Source organism: Pelodiscus sinensis, chromosome 6, assembly GCF_049634645.1.
Source record: "Pelodiscus sinensis isolate JC-2024 chromosome 6, ASM4963464v1, whole genome shotgun sequence".
NCBI classification, from domain to species: domain Eukaryota; kingdom Metazoa; phylum Chordata; order Testudines; family Trionychidae; genus Pelodiscus; species Pelodiscus sinensis.
The window spans coordinates 23838156-23856863 of record NC_134716.1 but is presented as its reverse complement, the minus strand read 5'-3'; positions in this window follow the sequence as shown (position 1 = coordinate 23856863).

Below are 18708 nucleotides of genomic sequence, written 5' to 3'. Positions count from 1 at the left end.
GTGGAAGAGCAGAGCAGTGGGGTGACAGATGGTGCGGGATGCTGGAGCTTGGGGAGATATAACTGCTAGAAGGCAATGTCAGAAAGCCCAGCCAGTCACTGAATCTCTGTGCCACAGTTTCTCACTTGTAAAATGCAGATAATCGCACTTCTCTACTTCATAGTTGTATTATGAGGCTAATATAATTCAATCTCTGATATGGGAAAGTCAGTACATGCAAATAAAACAAGCAAGAGTTTGGTAATGAACCAGATGGGCAGTGAATGAATTAATTGCTAAGTAGTGCCAAGCATTGGCACATAGCACCAATGTTCCCGATAATTTTTTTTCAGCCATGGGCAGACTTTTTTTCCCATCCATGTGCAGAATAAGTTTTGATGTGCACAGAGACATGTAAGAATGTGCACTACTAACAGAAACTAGCTATGGGCTCTATGTGTGGTATTTGACGCACTGCTTACAGGAAATACTACATAGGACAGTGTATTTTGCCGGGGTATCCGTCGGTGCTGCTTTGGTATATTCTCCCTGTCCAATGTTAGTGTCACGAATCCTGAAGACATCTTAAAGGTTAATCCCTTAGCCATACGTCTTCAGAAATAGGAGTCTGACAATTTTACACCAACATACTTGTGAGCCAAATTTGATGGTTTTGTTGCATCTGGGTTGAATTTGGTCCCATATGTACAAAGTGACTTGAAAGTACCTACCAAACCTGTTTTTCTGAAATGTATTTTGAAAAACAAGATGAAACATATGAAGCTACTTCTAGGAGGATTTCTGCTGAAGTGTGCAGATGTCAGCTGGCAGCTGCCGATAGGAAATTTGGACAGCCTTCTTTTCAAACTGCTTTCAGAATCTTTCCTGAGGCAGTGGCAGCAAGGAATCCTGGGACTGAATGAACACAGAGAATTAATGTCAGTTCTGCCAACTCACCTGATTTTATCAGAGATCTCACTGTTTTGCTGAAACCCCAATTTTTGGAGTCATGTGTCTATGTGAATCTCTGCTTTTGTTTCACCAGATTGCAATGAAAAGTTTGAGGATATGATGTGTATACTAAAGGCTCAGAGAGGAAACACAATTAGTTGAAAATATATTAAACACATTTCATGGACTGTGTTTTTCTTTAGGCCTCTAATGATTTTGGAATTCTTGGGGATGCCAGGACTCCTCACCATCATCCATGTAGTGCGTGGACAAGGCAGGATGGTGAGGGATCAATATGGCAGTGCTCTTCAGCCATAACAGTTTATATTTCTAACCCAGAATTTCAAATTTAGTTTGAATGTCAAAGTAGAGTTCTGTCGACAAAAGGCGCTATTGCATCCACGCTGTGCTTTTTCAAAAGAAAGTGTTTAGACTCTGGCGGCTTGCTTTGTCAACAGAACTGGTTGTAGTCTAGATGCTCTGTTGACAGAGGCTTTGTTGACCGTATCTGTCAACAAAGCTTCTGTCGACAAAAGCCTGTAGTCTAGACGTACCCTGTTTTCTCTGCAAAGCTCCCCACCAGCACCAGCACTTCTTACTTTCTCCCATCCTTCTCTTGGTAATTATTCTGTACCTCCCCAACTTATATTAAAGTTGCAGACTTTCAAGGTGGCCCCCATCGACTTGCCTGATTGAAATTAATTGTAAAATTGAAGTTGATTTCAGTGGGGCCAGGAATTCATCCCATTCTCTCAAGCTTGGGCCCAGGCGTTCAAGCCCCTGGCACATACTGTGCTGAGATTCCTACATTGCTATTTAGAGCATGCAACTTGAGCAGAGCTCGCACGTGTCTGTCCGGTGACAGCCCCATATGCGCATGCTTCCTAGCCCTAGCAGACAGACATGTGCTAGCTTGGCTTGTGCTAGTGCACTAAATAGCAGTGTAGGTATTGTAACACAAGTTAGCTGCCCCAGGAGAAGCCTGCCCAATTCCCTCAGCCCAAGATTAGGTGGCTAGCCCAACCTGCCACCAATTGCACAAGATCCACACAGCTATTTTTAGTGTGCCAGCTCTAGTACAACTCTAGCTGGGTGTGAGGCCTGCACCTAGCTGCAGACCAGTTAAAATTGTATGCAGCCTGGGGACCGCAGTGAGTGTGCTGTGCAGCGTGGAAGTGAAAGGCATAAACTAGCACCAGCTTGAAAAAAAACCAATTCTCAGAGAAGCAGAAAGCTTGGAATGCACCTGGTGACTATATTAACCTGAAATGGATGGTAGCCAGACTAAGGGAAGACTAGCAAGGCAAGGATTAGCATGTGTGAACTGTCCTCTTGCGCTGCTCCAAAGTGAGCATATGGGTCTGTTACAGAGCATGACTCATCACCACAGCGCCTCCTACTGGTCTCCTCAGAAATTAGCTCTTCAGCTTCGAGTGCCTTTGCTGGCCACTATCTTCTGCATTGTTCCCGGCCCTTTGTGCCTCCCAGAACACGCTGCCCTTTCCTTCCAGTACTGCTCTATGGCAGTGCCCTTGCACTCTAGGGTCCTCCCTTCTCAGGAAATCCAAAATCCCTAATACTCACCTTGCCTCAGTGATTCACTACCAGTTATCATATAGCCCCTGCTTCAGAGGCAAACTGCAGTCTGAAATGGCCACTCACCATTGTCAAGGTGTGGATCTGCTGCCTTTTGCTAACTGGTTGCCTCCCTGCAGCCCTAGTGCCCTCAGGCCTTGAGAGCAAAGCCTCAGCCTGGAATTTGCCTGGCCAAAGCTCTCCAGTTCTGCCTACCCTTCCTCAGCCCTGCTTTGTCTCAGGTACCCTTTCTAGCTTACCCAAGCAGCCAAGTCCTTCTTGCTCAACTGCTGGAACAAAAGTTTCTTCTCCTCCTCTCCAGGAGCCCCTTACTTTTACTACCCCAGTTGGGCCATCATTGGCTATTTGCCAAAGCTGCTGGTTCCACAATCTCAGATCTCTCCCAGGCCTGGGTTTAACCCTTGTTCCACCTGTAGCGAGGTAACCATCCCACTACAGGCTCCAGTATCACTAATAGCAAAATCAAACCAGAGAGTGGAGTTTGGGAGATAACTCCCATATTTTTATTTGTTCTTTCATGCTGTCTCATGAAAACCCCTGAGATACAAATTAGAACTTATTTTTTAAAATCCCCATCCATTGCTAAGATGAGTGTTGTTTTCTGCACATAATGTAGCTATTAGGCTGATAGAAATTAGAAGTGGAAAAGATCTTTTAGGTCTAGTTTTTCCTTTGCCAATGCAAAATTTTTCCCAAGAGGTCCCTTCTCCCATCCCAACTGCTTTATCAGGTCCAGTTTTAAAATGATTTTCACCACTTTCCTATTGAGGCTATTTCAGCCTTAAATAGATGTCACTTTTAGGAAATATTTCCTAAATACTCAGGCTAAATAATCCTCTTCTGAATGTCATCCTATAACACTTAGATACAAATTTCTGCACTATTCCTTTCTCCCTCTAGGGTGTTATCATCTTTCAAATACTTTCAAACAATCATTAGCACACATTCGACTTCACTTAGAAGTGAAGGCTAAAGAATCAATATAATTTAACTTGGCTATGTTTTTCTATCCCTATGGCCTTTTTTTTTTTTAAACTGTGCTCTGAATTTCCTCTAGTTGGTAGACATTTTTCTCGTAGTGAGGTTCCAGAATTGAATGGAATTTTTTAGGTAGAATGTTATCTAAAGAGGCTAAAAGCATTGTTAGAGAGAATGTAAAACATATATAACATATTGATCTATCTTAAGGCTTATCGAGAGGTAGCTTATAGATTTTGAAATGCATCTGAGAAAGGTATTTGCTGAGATGTCATGGATTTGAGTTTTTCAGCCTTTGTGGAATGAAGAGAATGTGATAAAAGCCAGATTTTCAGTTTTCTGGAACAGGCCTGATTGTATATAGATGTTATTACCTGGAGCTCCATAAAGATTTAGTGATCTGGTTGATTAATAAGGAAAGATACTGCACACCAACAGCTCCCATTGATTGTAAGAATGTCTCGTGTAGAGAATATCTCGAGGGTGGGAATAGGCACTGAAATTCTAGGTACCTAGTGCTAGTTATCTCTCAAGTTTTCTAAGTTCAGAAAATTTTAGCTAGAATAGAGTTTCTCCTCCTAAATATTTTAAATAAAAAACTAGACTTTACCAGGCCTTCCCCATGAAAATACAACCTTTAGATTCTGTGGGTAAATATGAATATGGTTTAGGAAAAGACTAATGCATACAATAATAATGTTGCAGATATTTCTTGATCTGTTCAGCTGCATAAACTATGTTATGCATGTTGACATATCTTATGATGGCAGTTAGTCATTGCAGAGTCATTAACAGAATGCTGCTCCTTCCTTGCCTTCTCCCCTGATTCAGGAATGTCAGCTCTTGCTTCCAAGTTTTCCTGTCAAGTGCATCTTCCAAGCTCATAACTGACCTTCATGTCCTCAAACCATCTTTCCTGGTTCTTCCTAATGGTCTTTGTCCCATGACTATTACATGTTGTATACTTTAGACAATATAGCCAATATCTCATCTCACATGAACTTGCCATCTTAGTTTGTACTCCCTCAGTTTTTCTGTTGGGGGAGGAAAATTATCTGCATCAGGATTTATAGTCGATGCAATTATATATTATCAAGCTCTTGTCTTATCCATTGTCCACTTAAGCATTCTCCCACAACTGAGAAAGGAGGAAACTTTAGGTTAAAAAAGAAACCTGCTTTAGAGGGGAGTTGAGGTAGCTATAAAAATATATATAACAAATGGAAGGAAGAGGAATGTACCATCAGAAGGTAGGCATTGTACAAAATTGATAAGAGAAGCAAGGGGACAGAAAGAGAAATCTATGGCCAGCAGGGTTAAAGGCAGTAAGGATTTTTAAAGTGTATTAGGAACAAAAAGAATGCTAACAATAGTACTGACCATTAGTAGTTGGAAATGGTAGATTAATCAATAATAATGCAGAAAAGGCATACAATCAATTTTTCTGTTCTGCATTTTGGGAGAAAAAACCAAATATAGTCCTCTTATATAATCATAGTTCTTCCACTCCACCAGTAACTCAGGAAGAAGTTAAACAGCAGTTACTAAAGTTAGACGTTTTAAAATCAATAGATCCAGATAACTAACACACAAGAATCTGAAAAGAGCTGATAAGGTTCATAGTGGGGAAAATATAATTAAAATATATTTATATAATATATATAATTTATAATATTATACATACATGACTCTAAATGCTCAGTTTTACAGATAGTGAAACCGAGTCATAGAAAGTGACTTCCCATGGTCACATAATTGTTAGTAGCACACTGAAAAAGAAATCCCATCAGTTTTTCCAATCTGTATCCAGTAAAGTAACTGGCCTCTAGTGAAAAAGAATCTCCTCTTGCAATCCCAGAATACACTACTCGCCATGGTCACAATTTCAGCATCCCCTCACTTAAACCACACTCATTTGACCATTGCTATGCCTCCTTCCCAATTGCTGATCTGCTTTTCAGCTGCAAAGCAGAGCAATATAGAACACTTACAATTTTTGAGGCACTACTGCCACCAAGCTTGGCTAAAGGTGAGAAGTGGAGTGACCTGGGGAAGAAACATAAGATTTATACTAGTATAACAGAGCAGAACTAGACTCTGTAAGTGGGGGCCTGATAGCAGGAATGAAAATCCAGACTGAGAAACATTAAAAACTCCATGCATTGAATAGCTGATGAGGCAACATGATGTGATTAGGAGAAACAAGTGGATAGATGTGCACTCCCTAGATGACCAGCTAGCACGGCTGCTGTTACACTTGCATATCTGTAATTCTGATCTAGTTAAACCTGACCTGTATCACAATGTAAAAGTTATTGTCGGGGCAGGAAGTGAAACCAAATGCCTTGATAAGATTAGTCCAAAATGTCCACTGCCTTGTAAATAGCATTTTGTAACTCATTGGTTTAAGGCCAGTTTCTATGCTAGACCTTCCCGCTATTGATTCTGAGGAATGTTTAGCACAGAAAAGAATACATTTTAACTATGTTTTTTAAAAACCCTCATACATTCTCCTAGTACTTCCTGGTTCACCAGTTTATAATCCTGACATTTCTTCCCCTGTAACACTTTTAAGAACCCTTTCTTTTTTTCTGTCCAAAAAGTAAAAATGCTTATGCAGGCCGTATCTCCCCTTTTGATTGCGCCAACATTCTCCACTGCAGCTCCTCCCCCATCCTTCCTATTATAGAGTTTAAGGCCAGAAGAGACTTTTGGATCATTTAGTCTTACCTTCTGAATATTGCAGAACACTACCCACCTACCAACCCAACACTGAAAACGAGGCCATAGTATTACAGCCCACAGGAGACTAAATTATTACATTAGGCAAAGAGTAGGAGGGACTTGGGGGCACCAGTGCCTGAGGTCCCCACAATGGCAATGAAAGGTTTTAGTGAGATATAGCCAGATAATCCTGTCAAATGACCTGCACCCCCGCACTGCAGAGGAAGGTGAAAAACCCCAGAGGGCACTGCCATTTTGAGATGGGATAAAATTCCTTCCTGAAACCACACATGCAAACAGTTTCTCACACACACACACACACCCCAAGCATGTGAATGAGAGAGCCAGCCAAGTACCCGAGAGAGAGAGAGAGACTGCTCCGGGTCACCTCAGAGTCCTTGCCCAACGTCTTTTTGCCTGCTGTGGCCCATCCCTCATGCATCAGGGGAAGGACATTTAAAACAAATCCATCCCAGAATACTCTGGGTTGGAGAGGCTATACCTTTCTCACTCTTGACTGTGGTCAGCTGAAATCCTGAAACGTGAGCTTTAGGAATATGAAAGCCCTGCTCCCTACCATCAGAAGCAACCCCTTTGTACCATTACACTCAAATATGTCCAGCTCTGTCCCTTATATACAAAATGCAGCTGCTAAGATTATCTTCCTTCCTCCCTCGCTGTTTTAATTATATCACCTCCACAGTTGTCTGGAACTGCCTGTCTATTGATTTCTGCATAGAGTTTGTGTTGATTTTGACCTATAAAGCTCTGAATAAATATTGGGTCCTGCTTGCCTGACAGATCACATCTCTGTTCCCAGGCAGTCTTACCACACCTAGAATTTGCAGATGCCCTGCAATTGGAGCCTCCTAGTATAAAGGAAAATGAGCTTCCAATGGGATGCTAGCCATAAATGACCTCATTTGCATAACCTTCCCCATTATGCTTCAAAATAACCTGAATGTGTTGACTGTCGTGGTACTGTAAGAGCTAAGGTTTGTTGAAGAGGGAGCGTTGTTTGGATGTAATTATTCTCTTGTTTCCTCTGTTGTTGTTGTTGGAGGAGGAGGGGGGTTAGGAACTGCCGCTGACTCTTTTTTATTTGATTATTTTAATTTTTGTCACAAAGCCAGGAGAGTCACTATTTAGTGCATGTTTATTATATATGACAAGAAATAAACAAATCAAGGCACTCTCTGAGTTTATGCAAAGTGCTATCACAACTGCCAAAGCAAGGGATGGGGACAGACTCAGGCTGCTAGATAGCCAGAATTCAGACCATATGGAGGTTTACAAAGCAATATCAAAAGGGAGGAGACTTCTTACATTAAAGGCCCCTGATTCAGAAAAGCTTCCATGTTTAGATCAGTTTTTAAGCTCAAGAATAATTCCTAGTACTTAGTTATGCACATGTGTAAGCATATGATTAAATAATCTACTACCTCCATGCTTCGGAGAAAGGACTTGAAATCCTTTGGGTAAGCTCAGAGAGCTGGTAGGTAAGGTCCCATGGGAAGCAAGACTAAGTGGAAAAAAACTGAAGAGTTGACACTTTTTCAAAGGGACATTATTAACAGCCCAAAAACAAGCTATTCTGCTGCTTAAGAAGGATAGAAAGTATGGCAAAAGACTGCCTTAGTTTAACCAGGAGAATTTGCATGATCTAAAAATAAAAAAGGAGTCATATAAAAAGTGGAAACTAGGACAAATTACAAATTATGAATATACAGGGGCAAGATTAGAAAGGCAAAGGCACAAAACAAGCTCAAACTAGCTACAGACAAAGGGAAACAGGAAAACTTTCTATAAATACGTTAGAAGCAAGAGGAAGACCAAGGAGAGAGTAGGCCCATTGCTCAGTGAGGAGGGAGAAACAGTAGCAGGAAACTTGGAAATGGCAAAGGTGCTTAATGACTTCTTTGTTTCTGTCTTCACCAAGAAGTCTGATGATGAAGGAATGTCTAACATAGTGAATGCTAGTGGGAAGAGGGTAGGTTTAGAAGATAAAATAGAAAAAGAAAAAGCTAAAATCACTTAGAAAAGTTAGATGTCTGCAAGTCACCAGCGCCTGATGAAATGCATCCTAGAATACCCAAGGAGCTGATATTGGAAGCATCTGAGTCTTTAGATATCATCTTTGAAAAATCATGGAAGATGGGAGAGATTCCAGAAGACTGGAAAAGGGCAAATATAGTGTCCATCTATAAAAAGGGAAATAAGAACAACCCAGGAAACTACAGACCAGTCAGTTTAACTTCTGTGCCAGGAAAGATAATGGAGCAAGTAATTAAGGAATTCAGCTGCAAACACCTGGATGATAATAAGGTGATAGGTAATAGCCAGCACGGATTTGCAAAGAACAAATCATTTCAAACCAATCTGATAGCTTTCTTTGATAGGCTAACTAGTCTTGTGGATAAGGGAAAAACAATGGGCATGGTATACCTAGAGTTTAGTGAAGTATTTGATATGGTCTTCCATGACCTTCTTATCTGTCGACTAGGGAAATACAACCTACATGGGGCTACTGTAAGGTGGATGCATAGCTGGCTGGATAACCAGTCTCAGAGAGTAGTTATTAATAGTTCACAGTCATGTTGGAAGTGCATAACAAGTGGGATTCCACAGGGCTGTTTTGGGACAGGCTCTGGTCAACAGCTTCATCAACGATTTAGATGATGGCATAGGGAGAGTTCACTTCTAAAGGTTTGCAGATGATACCAAACTGAGAGGGGCTGAAACTGCTTTGGAAGATAGCGTCATAATTCAAAATGATCTGGACAAACTGAATAAATGGTCTGAGTTAAATAGGATGACATTTAATAAGGACAAGTGCAAAGTACTCCACTGAGGAAGGAAGAATCACTTTCACACATACAGATGGGAAGTGACTGTCTAGGAAGGAGTACTAGAGAAAGGGATCTAGGAGTCATAGTGGACCACAAGCTAAATATGAGTCAACAGTCTGATGCTGTTGCAAAAAAAGCAAACATGTTTCTGGGATGCATTTAACAGGAGTGTTGTGAGCAAGACATGAGAAGTCATTCTTCCACTCTACTCTGCACTGATTAGGCCTCAGTTGGAGTATTGTGTCTAGTTCTAGGCACCACATTTCAAGAAAGATTTGGAGAAAGTGGAGAAGGTCCAGAAAAGAGCCACAAGAATGATTAAAGGTCTAGAGAACATGATCTATGAAGGAAGACTGAATTGGGCTTGTTTAGTTTGGAAAGGAAAAGACTGAGAGGGGATGTGATAGCGGTTTTCAAGTACCTAAAAGGGTGTTACGAGGAGAAGGGAGAAAAATTGTTCTCCTTGGCTTTTGAGGATAGAACAAGAAGCAATGGGCTTAAACTGCAACAAGGGAGATTTAGGCTGGACATTAGGAAAAATTTCCTGCCAGGGTGGTGAAACACTGGAATAAGTTGCCTAGGGAGGTTGTAGAATCTCCATCTCTGGAGACATTTCAGAGCAGGTTAGATAGACATCTGTCTGGGATGGTCTAGATGGTACTGGGTCCTGCTAGGGGAGGGGACTGGTAGGCAGGGGACTGGACTTGATGACCTCTCAAGGTCCCTTCAAGTTCTAGTGTTCTATGAAGTTTGGAGGTGGGATGTTACTGGGTTTCAGAAATCTCTCCTATACCATAACATATCTTTTGCAATGCCCATGGGAAAAAAATGACTACCTCTGGTCAAGTTATAAGTCCTTGAAAAAAATCTCAATGTATACATGTTCAGAAGAGACTTGTTAGAGTTTGGCAGCTAAATTCTCCAAAGACTACATTCGTACTGGGCTTGCTTCCATCTGGCAATAGAAGGGCTGAGTTGAACTTTCTGCTGCTCCCAGCTGTGGTGAGCCACTTTGGGGCCACGCACAGGCACAAAAAGCAGGCAGGATGTTTCTCCAATGCTCTTAAATGTTCCCTCTGCTGGGACCCAGGCATCCCAAGCAGAAAGTCCCTTGCTTCAAATACAGAGGTACTACAGTCAGACCTGAAGGTGGGGGCAAGGGCAGTGGAGGGAGTAGATTGGGGAAAGGATCTTCATAATAAGTCATCTGAGTTGGATGATGGAGGCTAAGATTGGCTGGGGACAGAAACTGGGACTGGAGCTTGGGGGTGGAATAATATGTGATTATGAAGTTAACAGCTTCATAATGCATATGCACAAGAAAACTGGGTTAAGGTTGCTTCTTTTCTTTGTTATGGTTAAATAGGTACCAGGTCCGAATTTTTTTCTAGTTTTTTTCAGTGTGATCTGTTCCTTTACACCACAACAAACTTGTGACAGGTCTTTACACTAGCCTCTCTCTAATTCGTTATGTCTGTAGCCTTGACACTTCAGGCTGTTTGACAATTAACATCCAAACCACATTTTGACTTAAAACATGTACATTTGCATATCACATAGATAACTGAGGTTGCCATCACTAGAAAGAGCCAAGAACATGTTCCGCAACCCAGCAAACTAATCATTCCTTGAACTATCACTGATTTCTGGTTTATTGTCCATAACAGTAGTTCCAGGGGATATTAATAATGGGAGCAGTAGAAGTTTTCTGTGAGCAGATGGTGCTGGGTGTGTTGCATAGTCTGTTTTGCTATGAGGTAAGTTTATGCTTTACAGGTCTACTTCAAAATGTGCTATTTCATTTAATCACTTAACTCATATGACTAGGCTGAAAGCAGATATCATATGCAGCTATCTTTGCATTATCTGCCAAATTCCAAATTATAGTATTTTGAAGGATGTGGAGGGGGAGGGACAATAATTCTAAAAGTTGAGGAGAGAGGGACATTTTGCTACTCAGCGATACCTTCCCATATTACACAAAATACTGGTGGTCTAGAAAATGGACTATTCCATGTAAGACACTCCACTTTAGAAATCCATTGTCTTTAAATAGCTGCCACCCTACCGAATATGTGCTGCCTTGCCACAATTAGTCCAACCTCCTTTCTGAGCATCACAACATGCCTGCAACCTGCTCTGCACAGGACAGATGTAGTAATAGAGACCATAAAGGAAGTCTAGCTAACCCCCCTGTGCTTGCACGTGTACTAACCAATCAGGCCTAACTTAATTTGAGCTTGGTTTAGGAATCCAAATGCAAAATTCAGACTTTGAGTAAAAGCTCCTGGAGAAAGGAGTGGCGCTCTAGCAGATTTGTGGAGGGTTTTTTTTTTGTTTGTTTCCTTTTTGCTGGGCAGGGTAGGAAAGCTCAGGATGCCAAAAGCAAATGTGCTCTTCAGAGTTCCTCACTGATGTTCTTCAGTGAGGAAATTCTCCAGAGTCCCTGCAGCCACCCGCAGCTCCTGTGCAGGGAGGGGAGTTGGGATGCCAAGACCAGGTCACTCAGTCACTCGAGCTGCCCCACGTGGCAATCTCCTCATGGCCTGATGCCAACCTCCCTCCCCCCACAGGCAACACAGAACAAAATTTTGCCCATAAATCTTTTCTGTTTATTATTTTTTCATCTTTTCCATTATACAACCCATCCATGATTTATGAACAGCTTTTGTGTGTTTGGATACTCTCACCCATACTTTCCATCTAGCTTTGGTCCTAATATTAGCAGCTTGTTTGTGGATTACATTACTACCAGCCTCCATTTATCTATGCATAATTTCCTGTCTTTATGACACTTAAGAATTGATACAACTGAATGACAACTCACAACTTAAGCAGCAAAGGAAAGTAAGACCCCCATTTACACCGGACTGGGGATTTTGTTTAATTACCATTCATTCATTTTGAAATGTATAAAGAGTGCTTACCTTCCACAACTGTCCCTGGGCGCACATGCTAGGCCAAATCCTGAAGTCCTTGTTATGTCATTGGCATTCTTGCAGTCTTGAGCTAGATAACGAATCTGGCCCATACAATGTGTTATGGCCCTGCCTTTATAACATAAAGAGAGAGATTCACTATTTTCCATCTTTCTTTTCTTCATTGGGCCCCTCCCAGTTTTCAGTGTGGCTTAATTCATAGCCAGGATGCTTCATTGAGTACAATGGCAAAGCCTAGCTCATAGAAAAGAAATAGCCCCACTCTCTTGGGGATGGTCTACACTAGGACCCTAGTCCAAAATAACTCCCTCGAGGTTGAATTTGTAAGTGGTGTGTCCCCACTATGAAGCCCAATATTCTGGAATAAGGGACTGTGGAATTTGAACTCTGGTGTCCTGCTTTTCATGAGGAATAACGCTATTCCCAAACTTGTAAGTCTGAGAGAACATTTGTGTGGAAGCTTCGGTGCTGCTAATTCCAACTAATTGGCGTCCGGGAGGCCTCCCACAGCTCCCCAGAGCGCTTCCTAGGGCTCTAAGTCTGAGAGAGCGCATCCACTTTAACGGAGCCTGCCTCAGACTACATTCAGTTCTTCCCCATAGCAAGGACATGGAACTTCAAATTTGTAAAATCAGGTGCCCAGAAGTCAAATGTAGTAAATGCGAAATAATCTCCTAAAGTAGACATGGCCTCAGGTAGCTCTAGGTCTTATTCATTTTTTGAGGAAGAGGGCTCATTGCCTAAAGAGATGTGAAGACAAAGGGAACAAGTTTCTCAGGTTAATTTCCTTCTGGTATTACTGCTGATTCCCTCCCTCCCCTTCCTGTTTGTCAAGAAAACCAGGCTCCAATTCACCTTGTATGATCTTGCTCATGCAGCCTGAACCCCCTGCCTGTGTGGCTCTCCACCGACCATAAAACCTCAACAAGCAGTTGCTTGAAAACATTCTGACTGAAGTTTTGGCTTTGACTATGTCCCCAGAATTCTGATTTTTTGTTAATCCTTGTGTTCAAAAGTGAAGGCAGCAAAGTTTTCCACAAATTTCTAAAAGCAATCTTGTACATAGGTGAAATCCCACTGACAGTTTGAAAGATGCCAATGAAAAGGTGTCTGTAGTCAAAGAGGAAGATGAGCTGCAGTGTGCTGAATTCTGGTCTCAGTTACGCAAATGTAAATCTGGAGTGACTCTATTGTCTTCAATAGAGTTAATCGGTAGTTACTCTAGTGTAAATACCATCAGAGTTTGGCACATGATAAGAATGTATGTATTCTTACATCTTAAGAACATCTTTATTTTAAATAAAGGCTTTTATGTGACTATCTAAAGTTGCATCTGACAGTGTATAATATGGTGATGAACTGATTATGTATGACTGCTTTCTGACACAGAGATAAGGAATTCTTTCCAAAAGAGTCCCTAATATTGTTAGCAGCAGTTTCTCCTTAACTGCTAGGTAATAACAGCCTCCACTTTTAAAAAGGAACCTCACACAAACAAAACTACACAGGAAGATTTCTTTATCAACATTTATTTTTTGTCTGTCAAAGAATTTGAGACCAGAACTAACCACCAGAGCACATCAGACCATCGTCCTGTATATCATAGGCCACCGAAGCCTCCCCAAACCCGCCCACTGAACCCAACAACAAAAATTAGAACAGAGTATTTCAGCACACAGGAGACCAGACCCTTACTTGGTGGCAGCATGTTCCATAATCAAGAGCTGTCCTTCATATGAAGTTACTGAATTACATAATGCATTTCTGAGTGTAAGTGATTGTTGCTTCTCAAAAACATCTCAGCAGTGAAGTTGCAGAAAAGTCAGCCTCGTACCATTTTATTATAACTATGGTTTTTTTACACCCATTATTAGGTAGGCAAAGGGTCCAAGCTATTTTTTTAAAAACAATATCAATCTGTGCCATTTTTCTTCGAGAACAATCCTTTATATAACCCAGATTAAAATTTAACCAGCCTATTTCAACACTCAATTAATAAATGCAGCCTTTTCAACAGGATCTGATAAAGATCAGTTTTGCTGGAACTTGTTTTCAATGCTCTTAGCTACCACCCAGCTTCCCTGCTATTGGCATCTGGAGGGAAATGAATCACAGCACAACCACTCTGTAAAACTAGCTGCATGTCAGAGTATGGTATAACTGTATGGCCAGGACATGCTTAGAGCAGTTTTATAGGTGCAAAAATGAATAAGCCTATAAGGGGGGTGGGGGAGAGCTTGTGAAGCATTTGAGGTAAATGATGATTTGCACCCATCTTCCAGTCTGCATTTAACTGTTTTGCTAGTCTGTCCACTAAAGAAGGATGCCTACCACTGCTTACAAACATGATTGGCAGCCCTTGCGCAGTGCCAAGTTAGCACAGACTCAACTGACTCTTATCATCAAAGACCGTTTGCTCCTTCAAGCCAGAGTGGAGGGCATTGGCAAGGGAGTGGAAGACTGTGCATTCATTCAACTTTGACAGTGGAGAAATAGATGCTCAATCTTTAGTGCTGCTTAATCCCTTATCAAGTGTAAGCACACTCTTCATTCACTCACTGAAAGGAAAAGTTGAACTGCTATAGACAACTGTCAAGCAGTGATACGCTGGATGAGCTGTGTTTGTAAGCAAGCCTCAAGACTGCTCCGGTATCTTCCGATAACAGAAGAAACAGCTCACCGGCTGAAAGTCTTTATGTTTAAACAGCATTGACGCATGAGGGTCTGAAAATCTTCATTAGCATCAGCCAAGGCACTCTGCTTGACGTCTAGAGGCAAGGAAATGAAGCATTCCTACAGCAAATTAGCCTCTGGAATAATTGCAGAGGCTTGGGCATTAATCTGTTTAATACAATTTTATCAGCAATACACTTGAGATAGATGGCTGGGCTTGATTACAAATTTGTCCTTGGAGACAAGCATATAGGGGAGGTTTATCTGCATCCAAACGCCCCATCAGTCACTTCCAAACAGAAACATTTTAAGTTTATGCCATTAACTATAAAGGTAATTTTTCAAATTACCAAATTGGAATGATGTGGATGAATCCCGATAATAAATAACAGGATTTGTGAGTACCCACAGCACAATGCTTTGAAAATTTATCCAGTCACATTTTTCAGACGCTAACAGAGTTTAGTGCAAATGTCTTTTCCCTATGATGGCAAAGTATAGAAGCTCACACAGGGATGGGCAATACGCTGCCCAAGGGCCAGCTGCTTTGTACACTGCTCTCATTGGCTGCAGTTAGCCAATGGGAACTGCCCATCGTTGCTGCTTATTTCTTGAGCATGTGTATATTCCTGAAGACTTGCATATAGAATGCACAGAAGTATCAGAAGTGAAATGAATAATTGATGGTTTTTGTTTTTGTTCTTGAAATGAGTTCTTGCAGATGGTACAACCACCATACGGTTCTGTTTGGGTTGCCAGGTTATGTTGTTGTTACTGTCATCGTCATTCTAAACACTACAAAGCATTCACTTTTGATGACATTGATTTCAGTGGGCTTTGGCGCAGGCTTTATAATATCACGACAAGGACTGAAGGGAGGCTCTAGATATGTTTGTCTAAATTAATTTTGTTTCATTTTTACTTGGGAATGCAGTTATATGGAAGTTTTAACACTAGGTGCGATAAATTCAGAGTTAAACCACTAAGCAAGGAAGTTGTGGTGGTTGGGTTTTTTTGTGTTCGTGTTGTTTTTTTCCCCTTCAAATAAACGTTCAGATCCTACACTACTTACAAGTTACCTTGAGTCTCTAGTGCTATCTAGTGGTCAAAGAGGAAAAAGCGCTAACCTACATAGATGCAAAAAAAAGAGCTGTCTTTAGTTCCGGCAGCAGTTTTCCAAACATTTTTGTCTGTGTCCCATTTTCAGTTTACTCTCAGCTGCTGTGCTGCACCTGCTCCACCCCCTCCACAGCTCTGTTCACAGGAAAAAATCTCATGACCTGGGCTGTGTAGAACACAAGTGTAAGTGGCACAAGAGGGTAAACTTTCCAAAATCTACTGGGTACTGGAACCTTTACAGCTAGGCCTGCTGCAGCCATTATGGATGGGCAAGATTTATCCCTTAAACAGTAAAAATTGTCCCCAGTACTATAGGCATGGAGTTGGCCTCAGTGTATAAACTATGGGGTTGAAATTCCTTCAATATTTTTTTCACACACCTCCTTGTGCAGCATGGGAATGGATGCAGCAGCCACATATATCTCTTGCTGGTAAACTGACCAATGTGACAACCTAAGTGGTTTTATTTCCAAACTGCAGCTTTTGCATAGAATGAATACACTTTAAATAGCCAGCTATTGTAAAAAGCACATGTACAATTGTACACCTTCTATCCCTAAAGTGTACACCTTCTATCCCTAATCCCCCCATATTCCACCCTGTGCCATGCAGACAGCTGTGCTGCCTCTCTCCCAGCTATGCTCTGACTCTTCTAAGCACAGTGCTGCATACTTGAAGCAGGTCATCAAGCTGTTTGATAAGCAAGTACTGGAGTAGAGCAGAGGGGACACAGGCTACTAGAAGCAGGATAAGGCCACACAAACACTATTATAAGAATTGGCCCAATGGCAGTGGGTGTCCGGGAGATGGGGCTGGCCAGAGGTGCCAGCATAGGGCCTCAGTGGTGTTTGCATCCTTAGTTTGGGGTTGGCCCACACTCTAGTGTTTACAGTGACTATATTAAAGTTAAGCATTTGCCTGCCACTGCCAGGTCACAGGCATGTGTGTACCTCAGTCCCACCTCGTCTGTGCCTGTGGTACATTCTAGCCTCCCATTGACTGTAATATTTTGCCCACATTTTAATAGCATTGGTGGGGGGCGGGAGGGAGAGGGGCAAGTCATATGCAGGTCAGGCTTGGTGTTCTATTTATCCCACCTCTTAAATTCACTGTGATGCTAATCAGGCTTTATGGCCTAACTTAGCTCTTCTAAGGACAACAGACGGTTTGGCTAATAACAGTATTACCAAGGCTTTGTTGATGTACACTGTCTATTGTGTTAATCATAATATGATTACGCAACTGAGGAATGCTGGTGCAGAAACTCCCTGTGCTTCAGTTTTTGAGTCAGTCTGAGGCTATGCCTCTACTCCCAGACAACTATGCTTGGACATACTCTGCCTTTTCGGTTCAAAGGTTGTTTTTGCACAGCTCCATGGCAGTGTATTTACTCTAATATGCAAAAACTTGACCAATTTTGCACATTGTAGCTCCATATGCTGTAGTCACATTCTTTGTGGCTTTAGTCAGTCACAGTCATTTCCTATTTAATTTGCAGACTTTATTGCTATGAAACATAGGACTGACAAACAATTTTGGCTCACGTTTGTGTGTATATATAGTACTTTCACCCTCCTGCTAGAAAAATAAAAAGTGTTCTGTATTTTGTTTCTATGACTGAATACACACAGTGCCACACAACAGAAGACCTTAAAACGGCATAAATACTTAGTTTATACTAAAACATAGCTCACAACAGTTTGCATAGCCTGCTGGCCTAGTCCTTTATCTTCACTAGTTTTTATACTAACTCAGAAATATCAGGCCGGATTTCCCACTCCCTTATTCTAGTGGTGGACCACTGTAACGTCAGTGGTATTATACCAATATAAAACTGGAGTAGCAGTGGTGAACCAGGCCCACAATTTTCAGTGAGCTCCCAGCAATGGATTACGTAGTCACCAGGTGCGCCTTCCCTTGAGAGGGAACTGAGCAAAATCAGAAATGAAGCACTAGCTGAAATAAATGCTTGTGTTACTCCATTGATTTGAGGGGTCCATTATGTCTACCTGTAGGTGGAAGTTAAAGAACACTATACTTTTTTTGAAAAAACATGGAATAATCCATATCACACAGACATCAGACCCCATATGCTGAGCCGGACTCACTCTTCTGGCGGCTGAGGTTTATTAGATTTTGTGGGTTCCCCCTAGGCTTCAGGGGAGGCCAAAAACGAGTTCAGAGTGCAGGAGGAGGTTGGGTGTGGAGCTGTGATTGAGGGTATAGACTCTGGGCTTGGGATGAGGTTTAGCTGTAAGAGGGGGCTCCAGGCTAGGGCCAAGGAGTATGATGTGGAAGAGTGGGTTCAGGACAGGAGATTGACGTGGGAGTCAGCGCGCAGGGCAGGCTGGAGCTCAGGGTTGGGATTTGGGGTCTTAAAAGGGAGTTGGGACGCAAGGCTGGAGCAGGGGCACTTACCTGGAGTAGCTCTCCTTTGGCGTGTGGGTGAGGACAAGAAGGTTGCTCGGTGTGGCCCATGGGCGCTGTGGGGGCAGATCCTCCTTCTCCCTGGTGCTCATGATGATACAGTGCACAGAGCTGCCCACCACCCTGGTGAGAAAGGGCCAGGTAACACGCAAGTTCCCAGGATAGCTCCCAAAAGCCCACTTAACCTATAATGTAGCTGAAATACGGTATATTTGCAGTGAAAACTAGTAGAGTTTTTTTATTATTTAACATTCAATGCTAACGGTTGAGGAAAGGCAGCCGTAATTAGATGAGGAGGAGTTAGGTGGAGATTCTGAAGGGGATGTCGGACATCTCCTGGCCACCACCCCCTCTTCCCTGCGGACTCTGCACTGGCTCCTGTGGCCAGCCCCCACCCCCTTCCCGGTGCACCCAGCTTCCACTCATGGGGCGGAAGGGGGAAGGAAGGGCACAAGTGCAGACAGGAGTACTTC